We start from the raw sequence: 26,127 nt of genomic DNA on the forward strand, positions 1-26,127 counted from the left end.
TGAATCATCCCCTGTAAATAATTCTTTAAAAAGATGAGAGATGAGACCACATGGAGCAACCAAAGGAAAGGAATAACAATTTACAGCATTGTATTACAAACATTCCAATATTGTTTTTTTCTTGTTCCCTTTACTTCCCAACACTATCTCAGTATGTTTCTCATATTGCTGAATACAAGCAGACATATTAAATTACACATTTATGATGGTTTGGAGGCTGTTTCCTTGAGAGTTACTGAGTTAATTTAGAACTGAGGATGCACATGACTATTGCAAACCATTTCTTTGGCTATATATAAACCTTAATTCTGTAGGTAATGGTGTTCATCTCCCATTGGGCTAACATTTCCTTGGCATTGAAGGTTCCATTAGATATTTTGATAAACTCACACAGGCTCAACCAGCATTAAAAATCTGACATTCTTTATTAACCAGTAACTTCATTATTCTCCCTCCTTTTAGTTAAAATATATTAAAAATGTAGGATTTAATAAGATGCCATCCCACTATTCAAGTCTCATGCATGTACTCTTCTGTTTTCCAGACACAAACATAGTCATCATCCCGAAATTTCCCAAAGGTCTGATTAGCAAGGAAGCTTGTATGGAACAAAAAGTAAAATGTCCACAGCATCTTTGTGGAAAGAAACATTTTTTCCCAACCTAAACTCACTTTCTGAAAGAAAGCGTGCTTTTTTTTCCTACTTCTACACCTGCCAAGGCCAGGTAAAAAACAATTTGAATGAAGTACATAAAAGCAATTAGGTACACTGGCTCCCCCCACGGACCCAAAAGTCCAAGGAAAGTAATGAGATCCCATTATTTAGCAGTGCAGATGTAAAAAGATCATGTGAAAAAGGAGGCAGACAATGGTGTAGAAGCCCAGAAGATAAGGGGCTAATGTGTATGTCTCCAACACTGATAGCTGGATGGCTGTGAAGCCAACCAAGGATTGTTGGTAACAAGAGACGAGGCTTGTAGATAATAACTGGTGATTGGTGGTAATAACATGCTGTGGGAAAGAACAAGATGTAGCTGGAGAAAGGGTCATGTGGAGGTAGGGCAGCACTTTTCCAGGACAAACGTCCTTATTCTAGTTCCTGGAGATAAGCACAACACAGAACACAGCCCAGGCACAGGAATGAGATCGAAAAGTGGGCATGGAGTGTACGGGGAAAATCAAGACCACCCAAGAGCCCTGTAGCCTTCTGACCCATTTCCAGAAAGGTCTAAAACAACGGACTGCACATGATAACTGATTTGCATAGAAAGTGAGAAACCTGTCTCCAGGGCAGGGAAAACCTGTATATAAAAAAGCACCCCCAGCAAGCCCAGGCAGTGCCCCCAGGAGCCTGGACATTCTATCAGCTGGATTGACAATAAAGCCAGGACTGGTGATTTCCTTATTTCCTTTCCCTCTTTTCTTTCTTTCTTCCTTTCTTCCTTCCTTTCTTCCTTTCTTCCTTTCTTTCCCTCTTTCTATTCTTGCCCTTTTTCTCTCTTTCTTTCCCTCTTTCTCTCTCCTCCTCTTTTATTCATCTCTTTCTCTTCCCTTAGTCCTTGGTCCAAAACCCATTGCCATGTATAAGAGGTCAGGGTCTAACATACCAACTTCCATGCCAAGTGTGTCATTTACTGATAAAACTTTGTGAGTTTTTGCAGACCCTCTGACTTTTGTCATTCCTTTCACCGATGAACATTTATGAATCTTGGGTGCTCCCATTCCCTTAAGGGTGGGATGTCACAAATGATGAATGTTTTAGAAAAATTAGTAAATCTCCTACTACACTGTATCATTCATTTATATGTAAATTTATTTATAATTATCTTTATTTATTAGAATTTTGTTTTCTCAATGACAAAAAGTCTCCGTGATCAGACATAACTGTATATTTTATACTGAAATACTGCAAACAAACTGTCAACAGCTCTATAAGCAAAACAGAAAATCAAATGAAAGCAGAGTAGTAACTAATGTCTACTTTACTATTTAGATAAAAATACTATATTCTTTCCTATGAAAGCTTGTAGTTGCTCTGTAAATAAGTTACATTTCTGTTTCTCAAAGGAAGTCATATACGATTGGAAAGGCACTGCATAAACAGTGGAATGTGTCATTCCACTTAAAAAAAGATATATGAATTTAATAACCGATCATAGACAGAATCATAAAGAAGAAATATGGTTAGCAAACAGATGGTCTAGTCTAGAACTGGAGGTCTGTGTTCAGTTACTGGTGCTTCTATTTGTTCCATGTGTGACACCAGCCAAGCCACTTCATCTACTCTCTGCTTCAACTTTCTTATTTCCAACACAAAGAGAATGCAGCACTTTATGCCCCCAAACCCTCTCATTATACACCTCAGGAGTGGCTGTAAGGTGCTCATATCATACTCTGAGGACATAAAAGTTCCTAAGAAATTGATGACACTTAACACTAAGGTAATTCATAATTTTATCGTGCTATCCAGCATCAGAAGACGTTTTTCCCCATTTTTTCCAACATACAGATAAAATTACGACTGCTTAGCTGTTTAACCATAAGCCAGCTACAGTTAAGGGGATGTTTTCCTCTTTTCATTCCTACCTGTGCTTCTTTTTCCCTGTTTTCACATAACTCCTGTGTCTCAGTAGCCTGAATTAACCTAATCTTAGCATTAAAAATGCAAGATAACTAACTTGCTGAATTCCATAGGTAAATTTTTTGTGATCACAGAAGAAACTTATCATCATTATTTTCAATGACAATAGGAAAGATTTTTATAGCAAATTAATGTGACTTTTGGGGGGGGGTTGGGGTGGGTTTTTTTGGTTTTTTGTTTGTTTGTTTGTTTGTTTTTTCATTTTTTTGCTAGTTAGTTAGTTTGGTTTTTGTTCATTGTTGATCACTTGCTTCAAAGGTAGAAAAATGTAAATAGGGCATGGCCAGACTACTTAATTCTCCCTGGAAAGTTAGACACATGTTATGAAGGGAATTTTATGTTTGTATAAGAATATTTCCTCATGCATTTCCAAATGAGTAGATGGTTCTTTCATTTGGAACTCCAATATCCAGTTTCTGTAAGACAAAGAACTTCTTAGTTTCAGGATATCAGTTATGATAAAATCAGTGCCATATTGTCACAATTGAGATAGTTCAAGAACCGAAAATTCTGTGGGAAGAGGTAATATCTTTCATCAGGCAGGGGGATAAATCAGGCCAGATTTCAGGCATACAAGTTCTTCAAATCTTGTCTCTTTTATTTAAATTAATTGGATTACTTTATATATAGAAACAATACATTAAATACAAAATCATAATTTAAATAGAAGTAAGATAACAGAAATTTTGACAAAATAAAGAAATTTTTTAAAACAAAAATAGCACATGCAAGATTTTAGCATGTTTAGAGGCCACCACTGAAAGTTCTTTTAAGTGTGACATCTAAACAGCTAAAGTACAAAAACATCTAGCTATAGTGAATAACAATGATAAATAATGGCCTAAGTACTAAAAGATCAACTATATCTGACTTACTCAACTCTTACTAGAGCTAGTGAAGATAATACTTCACAATTTCTATGAAGAAATTACATATGAATTTTTATTTTGTCAATATGTGACAATAGTGGTGGCATTTTTGAAGGAGAAATGTTTGCTGACCATCATTCTCCAAAAGTAATTTTCTTCATTGCATCTGACCAGCTTTATCCAGTTGTGCAAAACGTAGTGCATTTAGTCTTTTAAAAATTACATTTCCAAAGATCATCAGTCTAATAGAACAAAATATTACAGTTAAGTGCTGAAAAGTGTACAGCTGCCCATGAATTCAGATGGGCAATTATGCAAGATAAACATTATACATTGTAGCAAATGGTATTTACTTTCATTCCATCCAATCATTTTTCTGTTATAGAGGAAAGTCATGCTTTTAATTTGTAGCTTCTCACATTTTTACTATGCAAACCAATGAGGCAATAAATTTTTTTGTAATGAAGGAATAGTTCTGTCTATTGAAACTTTAATGATAGTGGCATCACAATACACATTTAACCTCATAGCTATGAAAGAGAACAATGAAAATAAATTCATATACACTGCGAAATATCCACAAAGAAAACACAGTTCTGAAAGGTACAAAATACTGTTCGTCCTTTACTCTTACTTTAGTGGATTGTTCACAGGTCCTAAATTCACTTACTAAATACTTCTGCACAGATAACATTGTTTTAATAATAATTTTTTTGTATTGTTTTAGAGAGAGAAAAACAATCTTTATCATGTGTGAATGGGTCAGAAAGTAGATATACAAACTAATAAACAAAGAAATCAGTTTAAAGTTTCAACATAGTTTGAAGATATATGCTACCCGCATATATCTTGTTCACGGTGGTATTTGCAGCCCAGTTCCCCATTATTAGTCTTGAATTTTTTCTTTTCTTTAAATTAGTATTTCTAAATAAGTATTTGTATTTCCAACTACTTTATCTTTCCCCCTATTGCTTAAATCTTCATTGCTATTAAAGAAAATACATTTCTTCCTTTCTTCCTTCGTTTCTCCCTTCCTTCCTTTCTTCCTTTCTTTCTGGCTCGCTCCTAAGCTCCTAATAAAACATCCGTTTGTATTCAGGAACACAAGCACTTACATGGACTTTTCCTAATTAGTCCAGTAGAAAACATACTGGAAAATGCTGATGCTGTAAATTAGTATTGTAGTGGTAGGAAAATAGCTATAGCTAAATGGTCTAAGTCAGTAACCGTATAGTAACAGTTTCTTTATCAGTGTCTTTGGAGGGTAGGGGAGAAATTGCTAAAGTTTCAATGGATTGGTAAGAACACTACACTATACCATACTATTGCTATAGGAGCACTACAAACTGGGTGTTTCCATATCAGAAGATTCTGATGAAGGATATTTTTATGAGTATCTTAATGCTGGGAAGTTACTAATGCAATTCCTTGTAATCATTACTACACACTGAACAGTCACTACACAGTATTACAGCTAAGTCTTGTCAGGAACTAGAGAACAGTGCTATAACATTTGAGTGCAGGACACATGTTGTGCCAGATCTGAGGGTCTCAACACTTCCAGATAGAAATGCCAAGAGGATTCAAGGCAAACTGAGAGCAGAACTGAGACTTGCAACCAGGAGGGATAAGGAATCTCGTATTTAAAAGGTTCAGATAGGAAACTGAGGCACTCATCAGCTGAGAGAGGAAGTCATCCAGTCTATGCACTTCCCTACTGAAGAAATTCCCTAAATTCTAACTGATTTGATATTGAAATTTTCAGCAAGAGATTTGGTTTATTTGTCAGTTGTTGCCCTGTCTGCTCACTGTTTGAATAGGGCATTTAGAAGGTCCTTATTAAAATACATATCTCATTTTGAGACAGTAAAAAATTCAAAAGAGAGAAAAATGATAAATACTTAGTATTAAGTGGTAAAATTCTTGACATACAAAATCAGACTGAAAAAGAAGTTCCAAGAAGGCTCTATTGTCTCTCAAAGTAAGACCCACTTCTGGAACACTCCCATTATTTATATTAACATTTATTTTAACACATTTTCAAATCCTTATTAAGAGCATTATTTCACATAGGTATAATGGCCTACAAGTAGCAACATCCATTGCCTACTAGTCTTAACTAGTGAAAAGAAAAAAGAGCATTTTTTCAAAATACAGAAACATAATGTTTCAAACGATTCTTTGCCTGACAACAGTGAAATTACTCTTTTACCTTGTAGTGGCTTAAAAAAATCTAAAATTCAACTGGTTACTGACAGATGATTATTAGATTAATGAGATAAAAACTAAAATGGATTGCTATAACCATCTAGTTCTTCCTTGATACATATTAGACTGCAAAACTTCCAACCAACAATGCCCTCTGATGAAGTAAATTATGCAGTTTGGCTTCACAGTAAGTCCATTTTGGCTTTTACCTTAGATAAAACTGCTTTATTTTCAGCAAGCTTTGAAGAAGTAAGAGCTGTTTTCCATGGGACAGGTATCTATATATTCATTAAATGTTTTAACGAGCTGATTTAGATAAATGGATGAAAGGCAATGGCTTTGATCATAAAATACTGTTTTACTCTTGGAAACCATCTCCTTCACTATAACCTTGGATTATACAGTTAAGGAATATCACTTTATTACATTTTATACTTTCAAGTTATAACAGTATCATTTTATACTGTTTATATCTGAAATATTTGCACAACATTAAAATATTACAAGAAATAAAACATTTAAAAACCTAAATTTCAGTTAAGGGGACTCATTCATTAGAAAGTTTTGTGACAAAAAGATTAGCTTAATTTACAAAAATCCACTCCTGGAACACATACAGTGATGTGCAGCTTACCATTCGGTGGGAGAGCTTAAATGATATCACTCATACCTCCTTGGTCTCAGCTGTACTAAGATCTAGCTTTTACCTCTCTGAAGAAATAAGAAGTCTGATGCTTCTGTTCATGCACCTCGAATGTATCATTTAGTAATGCTTTAATTTTAATGAATATTATGACTGCTTGAGGCAGTGGAAAAAACTCTGACTTTTACATGAGACATAACAAATTGTAATACAGAGTATAATGTTAGTAAGGGACTCATTTAAACATATACTGAATTCTTTCTATCCCTCACAGACCTTAGCCTCTTGTATCTAAGGAATCTAAATTTAACAGTAGGGATAACTAAAGGCTAGCTACAAAGAGTAACATTTTCTTTTCACATATGATTTTCACTTTCCATGTTCATAAGGAGCTGAAGATACAATTCCTATCCAAAATCTTTATGAACTCTGTAGAAACGAAAAAACCTACCAACATTTAGCACTATATATCACTCTGTCCAGGGCTCAACTACAAAAATTTATTATAGGAGAAAAGCTAGTAGGAATCATCAGACTAGAGTCTGGTGTCATATGAAACATTGCATATAAAATGAAATACTTTATTTGACTGGTCCCCTCATCAGTGTTACATGCCGATAACCATGGAGGTAGAGTCTATGATGGAAAGATGCAAATTTTGCTAATGATTTCATTCAGCATGGCATGTTGTTTCTTGCTTATATCTCTCATACGGCAAATTGAAGTAAAAGTTACTTCTTTTGCCTGACAAACAAAGAAAATAGAATAAACCATAAATACAAGAAAAAAGTTTAAAGTTGTAAAAAACTGTATCACTGAGATTATAAAAGATTTGGCACAGTCCCAGATCATCCTAAGAATGGAACTAAATGTGTACAAAGCCAACACACACAAAGCAAATAATTCCTAGAATGGCAGAAACTCACTAATCAAAAGATTTGCATAATAATCATCCATCTGTATGGAGCACCATATGGCAAACAAGACTGTAATTTCACTAAATATGTTTTTCAAAGGAAACAGGTTGCTTGCATTTTCATCTAAGTAACAATAACCAACCTAGTCATAAATGGCTGATACACCCAAGTGAGGGGAAACTTTTGATGTAAATATGAGAAAGGCATGGAAAGCAGTGTACTGCAAGAAACACACATCTGAAAAACATATTTCATGTGTGCAACAGAATACGTAAAAAAACAGTTTCAAGAAGAGAAGCAGCGAGCTACTGGCAATGAATGACATTCAAATCTTCATAAGATTTGTTAACATAAATAATTTCAAGTCACTAATGTATCAAAAACTGAATTCCAGCTTAGCTTTTCATAGTTACAACTATACTAATAAAATTAACACTTCAATATTACTTTCTTATACATATCTGAAAGAACAGAAAATATAATCAAGATTACACATGCATGGATAAGATTCAGAACTCTTGTATCTGTTTATGTAAATTCTGAGAATATTAATATTGACAGCTTCTTCAGGAACAGAATCAAACTGTAGCATATCTATAAAAACCACATACCAGTCTTTCTATATTTAAATAGCTGTGCTTCACCAGAAACATGAGTTCACTGATTTTATAGTAAACAACAATTTTAGCAAAGCAATACTTTCAATAAGGATTTTAGGAACTCTGTGGAACTGCCTGCTTCCTCTTTTTAACCATTGATGAGAAAATTAGTTTTAGGACTCTAGGCATTATGGTATATAAATCCATTGCTTGTCTGCTACAAATTCAGGTGACTAGGGAAATGTCAAATGAAGGAAGAAACAGAATTCAGCAATGGCTGAATGGGCCTGTTTTGTGGATATATTTTTATAGATGTGGTAAGTGTGGTGAGGAGTCCCTTGCCTTTGAAGAGGAGGATAAGCAAATCTATTTTTGTAGGCATATATTCTTAGCTGTTTGGAGCTTTCAACAAACCACTCAGTAAGAAGAAGATACAAGAACAGGTTGTATTAATCTTCAAGGAAGAAACTTGTTAAATTTCAAGCAATCTATGGGAAAAAGTAAATAACATTGTTTAGTCTAGGGAAAACTGAGAGGAGATCTCATTAATGCATATAAATATCTCAAAGGTGGGTGCCAGGAGGGTGGTGCCAGACTCTTTGCAGTGGTGCCCAGTGACAGGACAAGCAGCAATGTCCATAAACTGAAACACAAGAAGTTCCACCTCAACATGAGGAAGAATTTCTTTACATTGAGGATGGCAGAGCACTGGAACAGGCTGCCCAGGGAGGTCATGGACTCTCCCTCTCTGAAGACGTTCAAAACCCCCCTGGACAAGTTCCTGCTCTAGGCGACTCTGCCTTGGTTGGACTAGATGATCTCCAGAGGTTCTTTCCAACCCTAACAATTCTGTGATTCCTATGATAAAATATTCCTCAATTTAAACCATTATCCAGCAAGCTTTAACATATTATTGGTGTCTAAGGAAATGTATGCTTGGAACATGGTTTTGAAACATAGGCCTTCTTCTGACCTTTAATAACATTATGCTTTAAATTTCAAAACTGGAGCACAGAATTTCGAGTTGTTATCAGGATGTGCAGATTCCATATCAGTTATACAGTTTTAACCATTTAAAGATTTCAGTTGTAATACTTCTGAGGAACCTTAACATTCCTATTATTTATTTGACATTAAAAAAAGCATAAATGTAAGATATTAATGGGCTTACATGGACGAGAAATTTCACATATCAAACCTGTGATCCTCAGCCATATCCAGTACATGTAAAAGCAACTGCTTCAGGCTCCATATTTTTCTTAGTTATCTTGCAGAACTCATGCTTATATATTTTTATGAAAGAGAAGAGGTAGGTAAGATAATTAGTATTGTCAGGTAATCATAAAAAAATACACACATAGGGCAGGTAGAGGCTTCTAGTTTAAGGAAGTCTTTTTACTGACAGAGTCTTCTGAACTTCTTACATAGTTGCTCATATCTATCATGTTCATTTTAATGAGCTCTACAAAAAGGTTACATTTTTGACCTCCAGAGCTCAAAGATCAAGTTATCACAGTTTCACTTCTTGTTTAAAAACTCTGGAATCTATTCATATCATAGGCATTATATGACCAATTGTTCTAATGAAAATTGGGCAGATTCTGAAATATGAGTCAAAGTAACATATTGCCTACAGCTTCAGTGTCCATAATTGATTCATCTTTAAATAATTACCATATCACCTATAACCCTGCCAAAGCATGTTTTAAGACTCAGGACTCCCCAGAGAGAACCATGTTTTATTACTAATTGGTGTAGAGAAGAGTAGAGAAGATGGAAGGAGAAGGCAGCTGGCTTTAACTCTACTTCTTCAATGTTAGCATAAAAACCATGTAATTATTTCTTTTTGTGCTTCTCTTTGGTGTTTCTAGGTTTGTTCAACGCTCACCTTTACGTAACTGGGTAGCAAGACTAACTGCAGGCTAGTAATGGGTCTCCAATGACAAAATCACAACCTTTGCCTAATTTTAGCAACTATGGTGCTGTAATTTGTTTTCACTTTGCTTTCTGAGCAGAGATAATGAAGGTGAGGCACACACAGAACCTGAGGCAAAATATAAAAACCCCATGTAATTACTTCAGAAAGATGGCAGTAGCCATGCAGTAGCTCTGAGTTTGAGAACACAACAATGTGAAGAGCCTGGATATACTGTCTGACAGTTCATACTGCCTCTAAATGGTAGCTGTAAAAAGCATGGTCTTTCCTGTAACTTACAAAGAAACCCTAATGGCACCTTGTAATGGTAAAGAAAGCTCAGTTTTGAGCCAAACAAGAATACCAGACACTTCAAAAACTTGTTAACTGAACAGAATTATTAAAACTATAATTAAATGTCAATCCTTTTGTCCAAGCTAGATGCCACTCTCAGTGGCAGTTATGCCTCACTGTTGTTATTGGACCTTTAATTTAAAGCAGATGGCTGGTTTTGATCCAGATCTAGAAATGATACATCTTGCACCTTGCTGGACTGTGTCACTAGTGTCATTGACAGTGCTGCTGCCAGCAGAGGTCTTGGCTATGTATGTCTACATCATCCTGTGAGTCTGCAACAAAGGCCTTAGGAGGAGCCTGAAGACATTCTCTAAGAATGGTGACCCATGAATATGGATGTGTTTGGTAGCTGAGTACATTATTATGCACACACATATAGGCTGTCTGAGGGCTATTGCAGAGATTAATATGTTAATCTGACTGATGACAAGTGTTCCTCAAAGCAATACAGAGTTATTTGCCTCCTGCTACTGGAACAGGCAATATGACTACTGGCTATTGAGACAATTATTCATAGATTGATAATTTTAAGTTAAAAGAAAATATTAGCAAATCTTGTTCGACTTCTGGTACTGTAATGAATATTTTTTTTTTTGTTAATTGGCTGCATGTGTACTTATTTTAAAATAACAGGTAGTTCACTCTTTCTCTTTCATAGCTTGATAATTTGTTCCAATGGTTACTCTCTAACTGCCTTTTCACCATGGTTCTTTGCTATTATCTCTATCTTAGAGTCATTGACAGATTCTACCAACACTGACAAATCACAAAATATTTAATAAAATGAGGCCTTGTATTAATAACTGCAAAATCCAAAAGGAAACACCTGATCATTTATAATTTTCCAATAACTTTCCAAAATCTATTCAGTCAGTTTTGCATCCATATATCACATGTATAATCATAGAATCATTAAGGTTGGAAAAGACCTTTATGATCATCAAGTCTCATCATTGCCCTAACACTACCAACCTCACTACTAAGCCATTTCCCGAGGTGCCACATCTCCCCCCATTTTAAATACCTGCAGAGTTGGTGGCTCCACCACTTCCCTGGGCAGCCTTTTCCAGTTTTGGTGAAGAATTTTTTCCTAATACCCAATGCAAACCTTCCCTGGTCATTTCCTCTTGTCCTGTGACTTGTGACAGACTGACCCCCACCTTGCTATAGCCTCCTTTCAGGTGGTTGTAGAGAGGAATAATGCCATCTTTTAAATCAGAAAGTTGTATAAATTACATTGTACAAAATTGTAACTATGTGAAATCTATAGAATCATCTTTATCACCAAAACTTGTATTTCACAGAATGAAATCAAGCACTATCCAAATTCTGCTGTGCTGTGGACAGTAAGGGAAAACTAAAAAAGAGTCTGTCACACCAATTAATTTTTACTGTCAAATTGTAGAATCATAGCATCACTAAAGTTGGAAAAGACCTCCAAGGTCTTTGAATCCAAATGGGACCCTACAAGGCTCAGGGAACACACATAGCTTAGAAATCACTGCTAACAAAATTTCTTGAGCTTGTAGGCAAGAACGGTATGTATATTATAGCGAAAGCCACACTTAGTTCTCCCTTAAAGGCAGTATTTCTCAGAGACATTGGAATAAAAGACTATTTGATATAAAAGATTCAAAAGCAATAGGATCAAATAAGACAGCATGCCTTTCAACATAATAGTATTTTCATAAAGATAATTTCAGTCGATCTAGTAACTCTCTGGGACCTTACATAATTGTTAATTCTTTTTTAGTTACCTGTTTTCATACAATCATGAAATCATAGAATGGTTTGTGTTGGAAGGAACTTTAAAGATCATGTAGTTCCAAGCCCTCTGCCATTGGCAGGGGCACCTTTCACTAGACCAGGTTGTTCAGAGATCCATCCAACCTGGCCCTGAACACTTACAGGAATGGGGCATCCACAGTTTCTCTGGGCAACCTGTTCCAGTGCCTCACCACCCTCACAGTCAAGAATTTCTTCCTAATATCTAATCTAAATCTACTCTCAGTTTAAAGACATTCCTGTTGTCCTGTCACTGCATACCCTTGTAAGAAGTCTCTCTCCACCTTTCTTGTAGGCTACCTTAAGGTACTAGAAGGCTGTAATTAGGTCATCCCAAAGCCCACAAAGTTCTATTTCCCAGACTAAACTAACCCAATTCTCTCAGTCTTTCCTCATAGGAGAGGTGCTCGATCCCTCTAATCACCTTAGTGCCCCTCCTCTGGACTTTCTCCAACAGGTTGCTGTCCTTTCTCTGCTGGGGACCACAGAGCTGGATGCAGCACTGAAGGTGGGGTCTCACCAGAGCAGAGTAGAATGAAAACTATCAGACTATTTTTGTATTATATTTAAGAGACAGTATTGAACACTATGCTTATAATGACATTTTACCTTTTCTACTGTACCTTTGCAATTGCCAGCCTTCCAATTCTAAACAACATAATTTTAGAAACTGAGAGAGGAAAATATTATGTTGGGTGTACCAAAAGAAAGAAAAAAAAAGAAACAAAATTCCTTTATTCATTTCCAGAATCCATCCTGTGTCTAGTGATAGCAGAAAAATAGATACAGGCCTTTTAATATGAATGAGAAAAGTGCTGCTGTGAGAAGAGCAACAATGCTAAGCTAACCAGAAATCACACTCTAACTGTAAAGCATACCATTGATTTTGGGATGACAAAGGAGATAATTTAAAATGGGAAATAATTTGAGCTGTGAATGTCATCTGTACACATCCATAGCACAAAGTAACCTGCTTGGATGGTGTGGGGTGAGCAGTGAACATTGGCTACCTGAAATTCTCCAAGGCTTTTGATATGGTTTCCCACAGCATCCTCCTAGAGAACCTGAGGCATTAGAGTCTAGAGGAGTGGTCTGTGTGGTGGGTGGGGAACTGGCTGAGGCATCACACAGAGTGGGGTGGTCAGTAGCTTCTTTTCAAACCAGCAGCCTGTCATAGGTGGGGTCCCCTAGAGGTATTGGACACAATACTTTATCTTCATAAGTTATCTGGAAGATGGGATGAAGTGTACCCTGGTAAAGTTCACTGAGGATACCAAATTGAGTGGGGAAGTGGATACTTCAGAAGAGAGAGCCGCTCTGCAGGATGACCTGGGTTGGCTGGAAGCGTGGGCTAAAAAGAACCTTAGGAAGCTCTACAAGGACAAGTATAAAGTCTTGCACCTGGGAAAACATAATCTAGGAGTGCAGCATGGGCTGGGATCTATGCAGCTGGGCAGCAGCTCTGTGGAAAGGGGCCTGGGGATCCTGGTGGACAAGCTCAGTATGAGTGAACAGTGCACTGCTGTGGAAAAGGAAAGCCAAAAGGAAGCAGGTTTTCATCAACAAGGGCATCACCAGCAGAGATGAAGAAGTCATTATCCCACTCTTCTCAGCACTTGTCAGGTAACACCTGGAATACCTGTGTTTGGTTTTGGTCTCCACTATGCAAAAAAGCTGTGCACAGGGTGAAGAGTGTCCAGAGAAGGGCCGCAAAGATGATCCAAGGACAGGGAACCCTGTCATATGAGGAAAGGCTGAGAGAACTGTGTTTGTTCAGCCTTGAGAAAAGAAGGCTTACAGGCGACATTATCATCATGTTCCAGTATTTAAAGGGTTGCTACAAACAAGAAGGAGACTCCCTTCTTACAAGGAGTCACATGCAAAAGCTGAGGGGTAATAGGTACAAGTTATTCCTGAGGAGATTACAAACCAAAATTTTTTCACAATGAGAACAATCAGTCATTGGAATAATCTTCCCAGGGAAGTGGTGGATTCCCCAGTGTTAGATATTTTTAAGATCCAGAGAGACAGGTGCCAGGCCATCTTGTATAGACTGTGCTTTTGCCAAGAAAGGTTGGACCAGACAATCCTTGAGGTCCCTTCCAACCTGGTATTCTATGATTCTATGTACATGGTGGAGTTCTTCATGATAAGATTAAACTGAAATCACTCTCAGGGAGTAATATAAAATTGAGTTCCCATTCAAAACCCAGCACTTCACTGGCTACTTTCCTATACAACAGCAGAGGAATTAATCATCACACAGGTCCAGGAATGGACCCTGAAACATCACAGTTCTACTTATTCTGCCTTTCCTCAGGACTTTTATTAGCTGCTACTCTCACAAGATTGATTATTCCCTCCAAGTAAAGCACATGGCTGCATCTGATTTAACAAATGTATTTTTAAGGAATCTCTTTTCAGGGTAAAACTTCTACAACAGGTAGCTTGTAACTTTAGGAAAGATTTTTACTAGGAAAAAAATATTACCAAGGAAGTAAAATGAAATAGAATGTGAGGATTTGGAAAGACTAAATTCCTCTTATCTACTCTATAGAACTAATACTTCACAGAACTTTTACATTAAATTCTAAGCCAAAGGTTTGGATATTTTATTGCGTACCTGTGAAAATGGAGTCTTGCCTATGTTTCCTAATGCTTAATTCAGAGCAGTATTTGTTAACCAATTGATTTTCGTGCATGTGCCAAAGTACCAGTGCAGCTGTTAAAATCAATGGATCTCAGTCAAGTCTGAGTGCATCACTGGTTTATCTACATAAAGGTCTATAATTGGAATGCATATTTGTAGAAGATTTAAAGAAAGATTGAGGAGTCAAGATCAAAGGCCAAATCCAACCTACATATTCATTATGGTAGAACAGTCTTCTGCTTGCTATTTTTTCTAGGCAGCAACATGAGAGTGAGGTGGCTAAGGTTTGATACCTCAGCCTAAGCAACTAGATACCCATTTACAACTGATAAATTCTGTCACAAATTCAGATAAAGATTGAATTTATACACAAGACTGATAAAGAAAGACTTGGCTTTCTGACCTCAATAAAAGTTGTTACATCTGAAAACTTCTCCAGTTTTTCCAACTGTACCAACTTGTCTATAGAAAATATTATTTACAATCCTGTCTCATCTATCTCAGTGTCAATGCTAATCCATTCTCTTCCTATATCCGTGAAAGCTGAAAGCCAGCTCCCAACTCAAAGACCTCTGATGGTCCTTAAATAATGATAAACTTTATTTCAACACACATAGTGTAATATTTGTATATATTTGTATATATTCCAAAACCTGCACACAAGAACCGGGAGAAAAAACAAAGCAAAGCCAAAAAAATGTTTGTCATCTAAAGAACACTTAACAAATGACAGGTATTTTACCATGAGATCACATTTTGTTTCTGTGAAATGAAAGAATGAAGAAAGCTGTTATACAAAGAGCTTTGTGATGTGCTGATGAGAAGTACTATACACTAATTAGGTACTTGTGAAGTTTCCACTGCTCACACTCTCCAGAACTATACCTTTTCCTACTTTTGATTAAAAAATGCTCCATCTTCAACCAATGTTTAAAGGCCTTCTGGCCAGTACAAGTGCAGCTAAAACAAATACCACCTTACTTTCTATCCATGCTATTTTCTTCTAAGCACATCTCTATCCTTTTTCATTCCAGTTTTGCTGATTGTTTTCCCAGAAAACATACTCTTCAAAATCTGGGGAAAATAATACTCACATAGAATCACAGAATCATAGAATTATTTAGGTTGGTAAAGACCCTTAACATCACTAAGTCCAACCATTAGCCCAGCACTGACAAGTCCATCGGTAAACCATGTCCTTGAGTGCCACATCTCCATGTCTGTTAAATACCTCCAGGGATGCTGACTCCACCACTTCCCTGGGTAGCCTGTTCCAATGCTCGACAACCCTTTTGATGAAGGTTTTTCTTAATATCCAATCTAAACTTCCCTGGTGCAACTTAAGGCCATTTCCTGTGGTCTTGTCGCCTGTTACTTGAGAGAGATGATTCCCACCTTGCTACAACCTCTGCCTCAAGCTCCTCAGCTGCTCCTCATAAACTTGTGCTCCATACCCTCCACCAGCTCCATTGCCCTTCTCTGGACACACTTCAGCACCTCAATGTCTGTCACAGTGAAGGGCACAAAACTGGACACAGGATTTGAGGTGTGGCCTCACCAGTGCCAAGTACAGGGGGATGATCACTGCCCTGGTCCTGCTGGTCACACTGTCTATTTCGGATACAAGCCAGGATGCCATTGGCCTTCTTGGTCACCTGGGCACACTGCTGGCTCATGTTCAACCAGCTTTTGACAAATATCCCCAGGTCCTTCTCTGCTGGGCAGCTTTACTGTCACTCTTCCCCGGGCCTGCTTTTGCCAATTCTTACTTGGTAGCTGTGAAGCTGCTTCTGTCAAGGTAGCAGCAAATCTCCTTACTATTCATATAACTTTCTCAGCTTCTTGAATACAGCTCAGCTTTAGAGTTTGATTTATATTTCATGGAATGCATATTTTAGACAACTATTCTCTCATTTGAGCCAAAACATATATCAAAAAGTATATCCTTTCAGCAAAATGAAATTCTTTCATTCAGTTCTATTATCACCCCTTTGCTTCACTCCTGTTATCATATGACAAATTTTAACTGATAGTTAACATTATTGAAGTTTGTCCAAAACGTTAGTCTAAAAAGCCTTCGAAAATCTTGGAAGTTTGACTTCATTTAATATTTATGGAGTACTTGGAAATCATAGTCTTTCTTGAGAATAGACACATATCTTTTAATTCATTGTCACCACAGAACTGTTAAGGTTGGAAGAGATCTCTGGAGATTACCTGGTCCAACTCCCTTGCCAGCTAGCTTGTCCAGGATTGTCTAAAGTTGTTTCTTGAATAGCTCCACAGATGGAGACTCTATAATCTCTGGGCAATATGTTCCAGTGTTGTGACAACCCTTACACTAAAAAGTGTTTTCTTGTCTTTCCACCAACATTTAAATAGTATCTTCATTAGAGGCAAGTTGCATATTTTAAATAAGTTTCTAATTTTCTAATTTAAACCTTGCATAAAATTAAGGATGTGCAAACTAAGATTAACCTCAGTATTAGCACAGAATTCCACAATTTTTGGATTAAAAGCATTTTGGAACCTACTGGATCTAATTTTTCTATTTAAGCATTCTCATCCAGTTTTTCTACAAGTCTTTGTTGTCTCCTCTGGGAGGCGTTTGTTGCTATGTTTGTATACAGAGTTCATTGGTTCCAGTGTTCTGCAAGTCAGATTACTTATTCATTTTGTTTATTTCACTGCTTCTGAATTAAGACAGACCTACATCTTGTAAGAATATAAGTACTTTACACTTTTAGAGCATATTCCACACATTTTCCTCAGAGGGATCAATTATAAATTATAAAGGAAAATTATATTTCTTTACTGATACTGCACCTTTAAAAAGACCAGTAGAAATCATACCAGAGGAAAGATACTACTTAGTTTGGGCTCCTTGCAGAAGTTGATAATGATGTAATATTCCTAACGCTTTTGTTAGAATACTTATACACACTGGAGAACTTCAGCAAGTTTTAAACATTCGTTTAAATCTGTTTCTTTTCTCGCTGTAAACTAACTGTGAAAACTGACCAGAGAGTTTTAAATCTTCTTCAGCTTGGTTTTTCATTCTTTTACTCTTTTGCTTTCATGTCTGAAAAGAGGAATAGTAGTCTTGCTGTCGGTAAACTATTCCTGTCCCTTAGAGGCTTAAGAATAGGTGTTCCATGTGAAAAGAGACAGCAAAGATATTTGCAAGTATTTACAAATAGGATTATAGGAACTGCCCTTAATCACAGAAATAGAATCACTGATGTCTATGCAAAAAGCATCCAGACTGGGGAAGGAAAGGAGGAAGTATTACTACTGACAAAGGGTTTTCTTTTGGTTTCAGGTAATGTGTTGTAAATAACTGGAATAATCTGGGTTTTTTGTTGATGTTTGGGGACATCGACATCTTCACACTTAAATCTGTGATATGCTAACAGTCCCGAGACTTACTTGTACATTGGTACTCTGGAAAACTGTGTACATGGCTATTTACTGTGATCTAGTTAAGTGTAAAACAGATGACGAGGCAAAGGTAAACACTGGACTGAAGAAACCACTGGAACAGCCAGCAAAAGCTATCTAGTAAATAAATTCCATACGCAACCTGGGACTAAGTTTTAAAGGGCCCATTTAACATTGGAATCTTCCTGAAAATTTAAACTGGAATATACTTCTGTTACACACCTTCAAAGATTAAAATTAACCTCCTATCTTCTACTGTCCCAAAGAAGCTCCAATCATCTAGCTGGGGTTTTTTTAAAGGTGGTTACACTTTTAAGAACCACAGGCTATGACTCTGGAAGTCTCAATACTTACTAGTGGTAGAGTACTAGAGGATACAGTAACTTGAAAATGGTTTTACAGTTTGATTAATTATACCTGAATTAACTTTGGATGGTATGGATTAAGCTAGGCACAAGGCCATGCACGCAGCAATAACACTGAGTAGATGCTCATTAATTGAATAATTTCACTTGATGAGTCAGAATGAAGCAAAGAAACTGGAATTTTTTCTTTAAAAACAAAAAGAAAGTAATATATAGTCACATAACTGAAGACCCTTACAAAATGCATAATCTCCAAATGTCTCAAAGAAAACGTACAGCAAATCCATCTTTGTTTGCTTGATTCTGCAACTTCAATATTACTTTAAAACAAACTTTGTAAACATAGTTTCTCAGGTTTTCAAAAAAAAAACCCCAAAAAACAAGTACAGGTATAATAGTATTCAAATAGTGATTAGAGTTGAAATCTATCCTACAATCATAGGTTTGTGTTGGAAGGGACCTTAAAGGTCACCTCGTTCCATCCCCACTGCCACAGGCAGGGACACCTTTCACCAGTCTGGGTTGCTCAAGGCCCCATCCAACCTGGCTTTGAACACTTCAAAGTAGACCAGTAACGAGGTTCTGCTTGACATCTTTTTTGGTGACATGGACAGAGGGATCGAGTGCAACCTCAGCAAGTTGCCAATGACACCAAGCTGTGTGCTGCAGTTGACACACTGGAGGGAAGGGATGCCATCCAGAGGGACCTTGATGGACTTGAGAGGTGGGACTGTGCAAACCTCATGAACTTCAACAGGGTCAAGTGCAAGATGCTGCAGTTGGGTTGCGGTGACAGTACAGCAATTTGCAGAAGAGTACACGGTATCCTTTGGCAGGTATGTAAACCACAGATCCTCTCACTACTCTTACAAGACAATAATTTTAAACACATTCATTGATCTGCGTATGTTAGACACCCTTAACATAACTTCTAATTCATTGGCGTAGAGAAGAAAAAAGGCTGATATTTATTTTGATAGATTTTTATAAAAAATTCTTCATAAATTCCAAACCGTACTTGAAGACAGTTAAGTGAAAAACTGAACTACAGAAAATTTTGTCTAAGTATTAGAAAAATAAAACTTTAGAAGGAAAAACATGAACACATTCTTTGAAGAATCAATTCAGAGGCAGAAACTGCAGGAAAATTGGATTCTTGCTAAAAAAGAATGATATTATTTCAAATGCTCATTTTCTAAGTAACTGAAGTAATTAAAAATCTGTGTTGATCCTATGTTGCCAAATAAACTTTTATTGTATTTTATATTTATTATTTAGTTGGAATGTTTTTATATTTTTCTTTATAGTCAATTCCCATTTCAAAATGTATTTTTCCTTAGAGTAAGCTATATTACAGTGAGGCACTATTACAGAGGAAGTTGCTGCCTAATTTTTTTCTAGCTAATGTTACAGGAAAAAAAAATCAGTCTACAAAGAACAAAAAAAGTTTCAATATTTCTCTCAAAATTCTTTAAATCTGTTTTTTTCTCCATCTTTGCTTTTCTCATCTTTTTTGTATTCCTGATTATTATCCATACCATGCCATGCACATGCCTTTTTCCTTTAATTACTTTTTGTACTTACTTGTTCATCCACACTTTTACTGCCTGTTGCTAAGCAACATGCATAACATTAGTACATACATTCACTTATCTGTGAACACATTCTACTTCCTATTTGTGTCATTCCTTTCCAATATTTCACCCCATTCCATTCTGCTATTGATTTCCACATTTTTTCAAACCTCGTTCAGAGTAACTTGCCTAAGAGTATTCATACAATTTTTTAAATAATTCCTAAACAGCCGATATAGTTTTAATACTCAGTGTTGATAGCCTTTTTCTGATTTTTATCTCTTTTCATTAAAAAAAAAAAAAGACTGTACAGAAAATATTCTGCGTGAATAAATGAATCTATTAACATGGACAGAGGTATGAAGTCAAGAATACAGGAAATACAGGCTAATACAGGTAAATACAGGCTTAACCAAAAATAGACGCAGGAAGGGCAGAAGACAACATGAATTAGCATCCAAGACAGAGGTTGTTCCATAAATATAACGAGGTCTTGGAGGTAGAGAGAACTGTAAATTTGATGTAGTTAGGACACAGGAGCAAATGTAGGACTTCAAACACAGAATGTCTTGGATAAACCAATTACTTCATGCATTAGGAAACAGAAGACTTTGGTATTGTATGTTTCTTGAAAGCTACATAGAATAGCAAACAGATTAACTTCAGTAAGCTTTCTCTGAAAGACTGTTAAGACTTACTATACAAACACCACAGGTGTCTACTTTTAAGCATTCATATTTAACACTAAAAATTGAAAAAGTTTGGTTATAAAATATTATAGAATATAAAAGAAATTCAATCACCCATCATCCTTCAGTCTCCCTTAACTCTATTAATTTTTATTCTCTGACATTCTTTCAGAGTCATGGAATATTTTAATAAATTGTCTTCAAAAAGGCAATCAGGGTTATAGCAGGGTAGAAAGGGGTTAATAAGGTCCTAAGGAATTAGCCTTGCCAAATAACAGATGCTGTCAGTATCAATCCAATTTTCTCATCTAGAAAAAAAATTACTTACAGGAGTAGAAACAAGATGTTTAATCAGTAAAGAAATAATGAATCTTGCCTTCCATAGATTTGCTTCATCTACCTACCACAATAACCTGATTCTTTGGTGACTTCTCACTTTACAATACTTTTGTTTCTTTTCATACTTCTCATCCTTTTCTTTTACCTTGTTGTTTGGCTGAGTAAGATAGAGTATATGCCATAATTGATTGAAGCTTTAGGCATGTTTAAAAACTACATATACGTAAGAAATTAGTAAATACAGGCTTAACAGATAACTTGCTTCTATTTCTCAGAATGAATTAATAACATGTTTTCTGCCTCAGCTGGAAAACTACACGTGTTGCTACAATTTTAAGTAGACCAATGTGTTAACAATAATTAAGGTAGGATAGACAGAAAGCGTGAATACAAAAGACTTACTTCCCTAGAAAACCAGAATTGTATATAACGAAACAAAAAATAGAGGTAGTATTGATCAAAACTCACCATATAGAATGAAAAGCCAAGGCGTCTCCCACTCCTGAGTAGGCAGCATGTTGTAATGTGCTCCAGCTACCTGCTCTTAAGTCTTTCTTCTACACATCAGCACATACAGAGTCTCTTCAAAAGGCCTTTAACTTTTCACTGAATTATACAATAAAGACTGACCTCTTAAATCAATACTATATTCAAGCACTGACAAAAGTATTCTGTACTGCTCTGTGAAAGTATGCCAAATGGCACCATCCACAGGCAATGCACAAGATGTGTGTTTTCTAAATTTACAGTTATATGATATGTCAGTCTTGGATCACTCTTTTCACACAAAAAAAGAAAGCTTTATTCTTTGGCATGGAACTTCATCTTAACCTAGTTTTTCCATTCATTCAAAAAATTTTGTTCCACTTTATATATGTCTTCCTGAGACTAAGAAACATTAAAATGGGTAAGGAGGAAGAGAGGAGAAATCAAAAGTTCCATCAATACAACAATTTAATCTAAGATTTTCTCTAATATATGATATCATTCATATATGAGCATGGTTTAGGTAGCAGCAGCCTCAGCAAACAAGGCATCCAAATCAAAGACCCCATATCTCTCTGGTCACCTAAGGTAAACCACAGCAGGTTGTGGCTGGATATCTGCCATCATGCTGGATTTTCTGGATTTTCAGAAGGTTAAACTAATTTAATCTGAATGAACCTAAAAACTATTAAGAATGCTTCATGATTTCCCATTAAAGCTGCAGTAGTAGATAATGGTTCCTTTAACATCTAAAAGGTCTTATATGGTCTCACCTTGAATACTGTGTGCAGTTTTGGGCACCACAATATAAGAAAGATATTAAGCTATTGGAGAGTGTCCAAAAGAGGGCAATGAAGATGACGAAGGGCCTTGAGGGGAAGCTGTGTGAGGAGTGGCTGAGGTCACTTAATCTGTTCATCCTGGAGGAGATTGAAGGGAGACCTCATTGAAGTTACAACTTCCTTGTGAGGGGAAGAGGAGGGGCAGGCACTGATCTCTTCTCTGTGGTGACCAGTGACAGGACTGCGGGAATGGCCTGAAGTTGTGTCAGGGGAGGTTTAGGTTGGATATTAGAAAAAGGTTCTTCACATACAGGGTGGTTGGGCACTGGAACAGGCTCCCCAGGGCAGTGGTCACAGCACCAAGCCTGACAGAGTTCAAGGAGCATTTGGATTATAATCTCAAGCACATGGTGTGACTTTTGAGGATGGTCCTGTGCAGGGCCAGGAGTTGGAGTCAATGATCCTTGTTGGTCCTTTCCAACTCAGCATATTCTGTGATTCTGTGTGATTCTGTATTGTCCTGGTTTTGGCAGTGATAAATTTTTTTCTAGTAGTTGGTACAGATCCGTGTTTTGGATTTAGTATAAGAATAATGTTGATAACACACTGATGTTTTAGTTGTTCCTGTGCAGGGTTTACCCTAAGTCAAGTACTTTTCAGTTTCTTGTGCTCTAACAGTGAACAGATGCACAAGAATCCATGAGGCAGCATGGCAGGACAGGTGACCCAAACTGCCCAAAAGGATTTTTCACACAGCAGAATGGCATGCCAAGTATATAAATGGGGTGGGTCAGGATTGGCTGGGAGGGCCCAATAGCTATTGGGGAAGGGGTTTGGCATTGCTCAGTGGGTGGTGAGCAATGGTATTGTGCATCACTTGTCCCTCTCTGGTGTTACTCCTCTCTCTCTCTCCTTATCATTATTATTATTTTATTTGGTTTCAATTACCAAACTCTTCTTACCTCAAATTATTTTAAAATGTTATTTTTTTTTTCAGAATCATTATTATTTTTCACTATAGAGTTAATATAAGGAAAAATCTATTAGGTCCTTAAATTGGAATAACACTCATACTCAAAAATTCTAGTCACAGAATATTATGCATATTTATGCATAAGCAGAAGACAATGCCACTATGTATTTATATTCACTAACTTAGATAAAGAATTAACATTGTATTTGGTATTGTAGTACATACACCATATTAATGTTACCCATGGGAGAAAAACCCAGAAGATAAAAACCAATAGAACGAAGACGAGATTTGCTGTCAAGCTTGTGATTTAGGTGTGTAAGACAAACAGCTTAGTATTTATTAGATTAAGCAAGACACAAAGTCAGTTGCAGTAGACAAGAGAAATCAAAACTATCTGTCAAGAAAACAAGGGCTGTTTATTTGCTCGTTTCCTAAAATTATTTGTTTCCAAAAGAGATTAACAGTACTAGGAGCTTATAATCAGGGGACAAAGACACACACATAAAACACAGTTGCGTGTGTCTGACAAAGAATATACTAAAAATAAAAAATAAAAATCCTTAATACAAGGTAGTCACAAAAAATAATTATTTTTGCTTTGTTAATGTACTTACTAGTTAAATTACAGAGATCATCGATCACTTCCTCAACAGCAAAACTACATTCTAAGTATGGAATCTGGCTTGCTTTCAGCAAAGACTCATAATCAGCTTGGAAAATAAGACTTCGAATCATGAAGAACTTGAAATAATTTCTTTACCTGTTTCTGCAGGCCATTTGACAACATGAAGTGATGGGTTATCTTCAAAGAAAGATCTGCATTTGTCTCCACATGCATTTTTGAGTGTTCCTGGCTGCAATGTAATTATGAGGAACTACAGAAAAAGAATGGTTTTCAACAGCAACAAAGGAATGAGAGGACATCAGACAAATAAGTAGTTTCCTCCCCCATTACCTATCACAATGGGTATCATCAGATGTTCCAGATAAAGAATAGTTATGGACACTTTACTATCTAACAAGTTTTTTCCTGTTCCTAGTTAATAGGACATGAACAAAGAAGTAAATATGGAAAAAAATACCTGTGAATTCATAGGGAGCAGGTGAGATAGGATGAAGAATTAAAATATTATAGGACTTTAGGGGCTAGAAACCAAATATCAATATGGTGAGAAATTGCCATGAAAGATCTTTTTTCCAAAGGAAAGGAGAATTTAGTATGAATCAACCTCTCCTACAGCTACTACAGTACACAAACACAGTGAAGAAATCTGAAGACACAATTTCTGGTTACATCTGAGAGACAGAAATCTACAGTGGGGCAATTCTCCTCAACAATGAAGACTTTTTCCCATATTCACACAGAAATTTCCCCAATACAATGTGCCTCCTGTAATGGTACATCCTTGTGTACTGAAGACTCCTCTTCTGTAGTATCATCACTGTACCAAAACAGAAGATGCAACATATGCTCAAGTGTATCTGTAATCTTATTTTTTCTAGGATTCCATGGTTAAAAGGGAATCTTCTTTACATAATAGATTTTTTTTAAGATAATTTGCACAAGTTACAAGAGATTTGGAGGAAAAAAATCAGTGGATACATTTTAAAAATTCAGAAATCATCTTAAACTTTCAGGATTTATGGCATTCTGCTTTTCAAACTTCTGAGGGAGATATTACAAGAAATGAATACAAAGTTATAAATCATATTAAACAAATAATTCTGTGAACAGCTGAACTAATAATGCCTGATTTCTTATAGATTTGCATGTCATGATTGATTGACTTTAGAGTCTGGGATGGAATCTTTGTCTTCTCCACAGCTGGGTCTTTCTAAGTTGTGGCTTCCATGACTGTGATGCCTGTTAAGATTCATTAACTCATATAACATTCCTTTCCTCTGTTGGGGGCACTTATAGCATCTCTCTCTTCTTTGTTCACCTATTTTTATGAAACTTGCAGAAATCCAATTATTTCTTTGATCTCAGCTCTTCGTACAGTTCACTTAAACCAGCCTGTAAGCTCCAAAGGTATCCATGAGCGGACACCCATTATCCTACAAGTTTTAAAAGAAGTCAATTAAAAATCCCACAGAAATTCTTGTAAAGCTGAAATATGACCATTTTTATAAACTTTGTCCAACTTAGGAATATAAGGATTGCTAAGAGCACATGCATCATTTCAATTCTATTAATAATATCTTTAATTTAAACAGAATACTGAAGATGAAGGGACACTGTGCAGCTATGTTATAGAGAGTACGTGCTGCCACTTCACTTAAATTTATTAAATCAAATAATAACTCAGGTTTTCATGTTAAAAACAAGCACTGTCATCATGTGTTTTTTTACATTAGCTGTTAGGTTTTGTTAGGATGTAATAGTACAATATCCCCTTTTCAATTTTGTTGCATTTCTGATGCTGATTCATTTTCTCAAAATGCAGCAGAGATTGTAAGAAAAGAGAACAAAATCTAAATCCAAAGAAAACTGGTTAACAATTTGACAAAAGACTGTTCTTTTATTATTGCATAGACTGGCTTATTTTTATTTTTGTCATTTTTTTTTTCCTACTAAAAAGGGACCCTAGACTTTGCAAACATTTCTTTGCTACCGAAAAAGAGTTATTGTTATTTTTATTATTCATACTATCCATACTATATTATTCTGCTATATTCAATGCGGGGGGTTACCTCAGTCTTTAATAATACTGATAGACCTTGGACTGCTTGAGCCCTTGAGTCAGACAACCATGAGTGTGGGAATGGTGACTTTCCATTTGTGGACACTGAAATTGTAAGGGACCAGCTGTATCAGCTGAATGTTCACAAGTCCATGACTGATGGGATTCATCCCAGAGTTCTGAAGAAACCGGCAGATGTTACGGCAG

Source organism: Chiroxiphia lanceolata, chromosome 6, assembly GCF_009829145.1.
Source record: "Chiroxiphia lanceolata isolate bChiLan1 chromosome 6, bChiLan1.pri, whole genome shotgun sequence".
In the NCBI taxonomy this organism is placed as follows: Eukaryota; Metazoa; Chordata; class Aves; order Passeriformes; family Pipridae; genus Chiroxiphia; species Chiroxiphia lanceolata.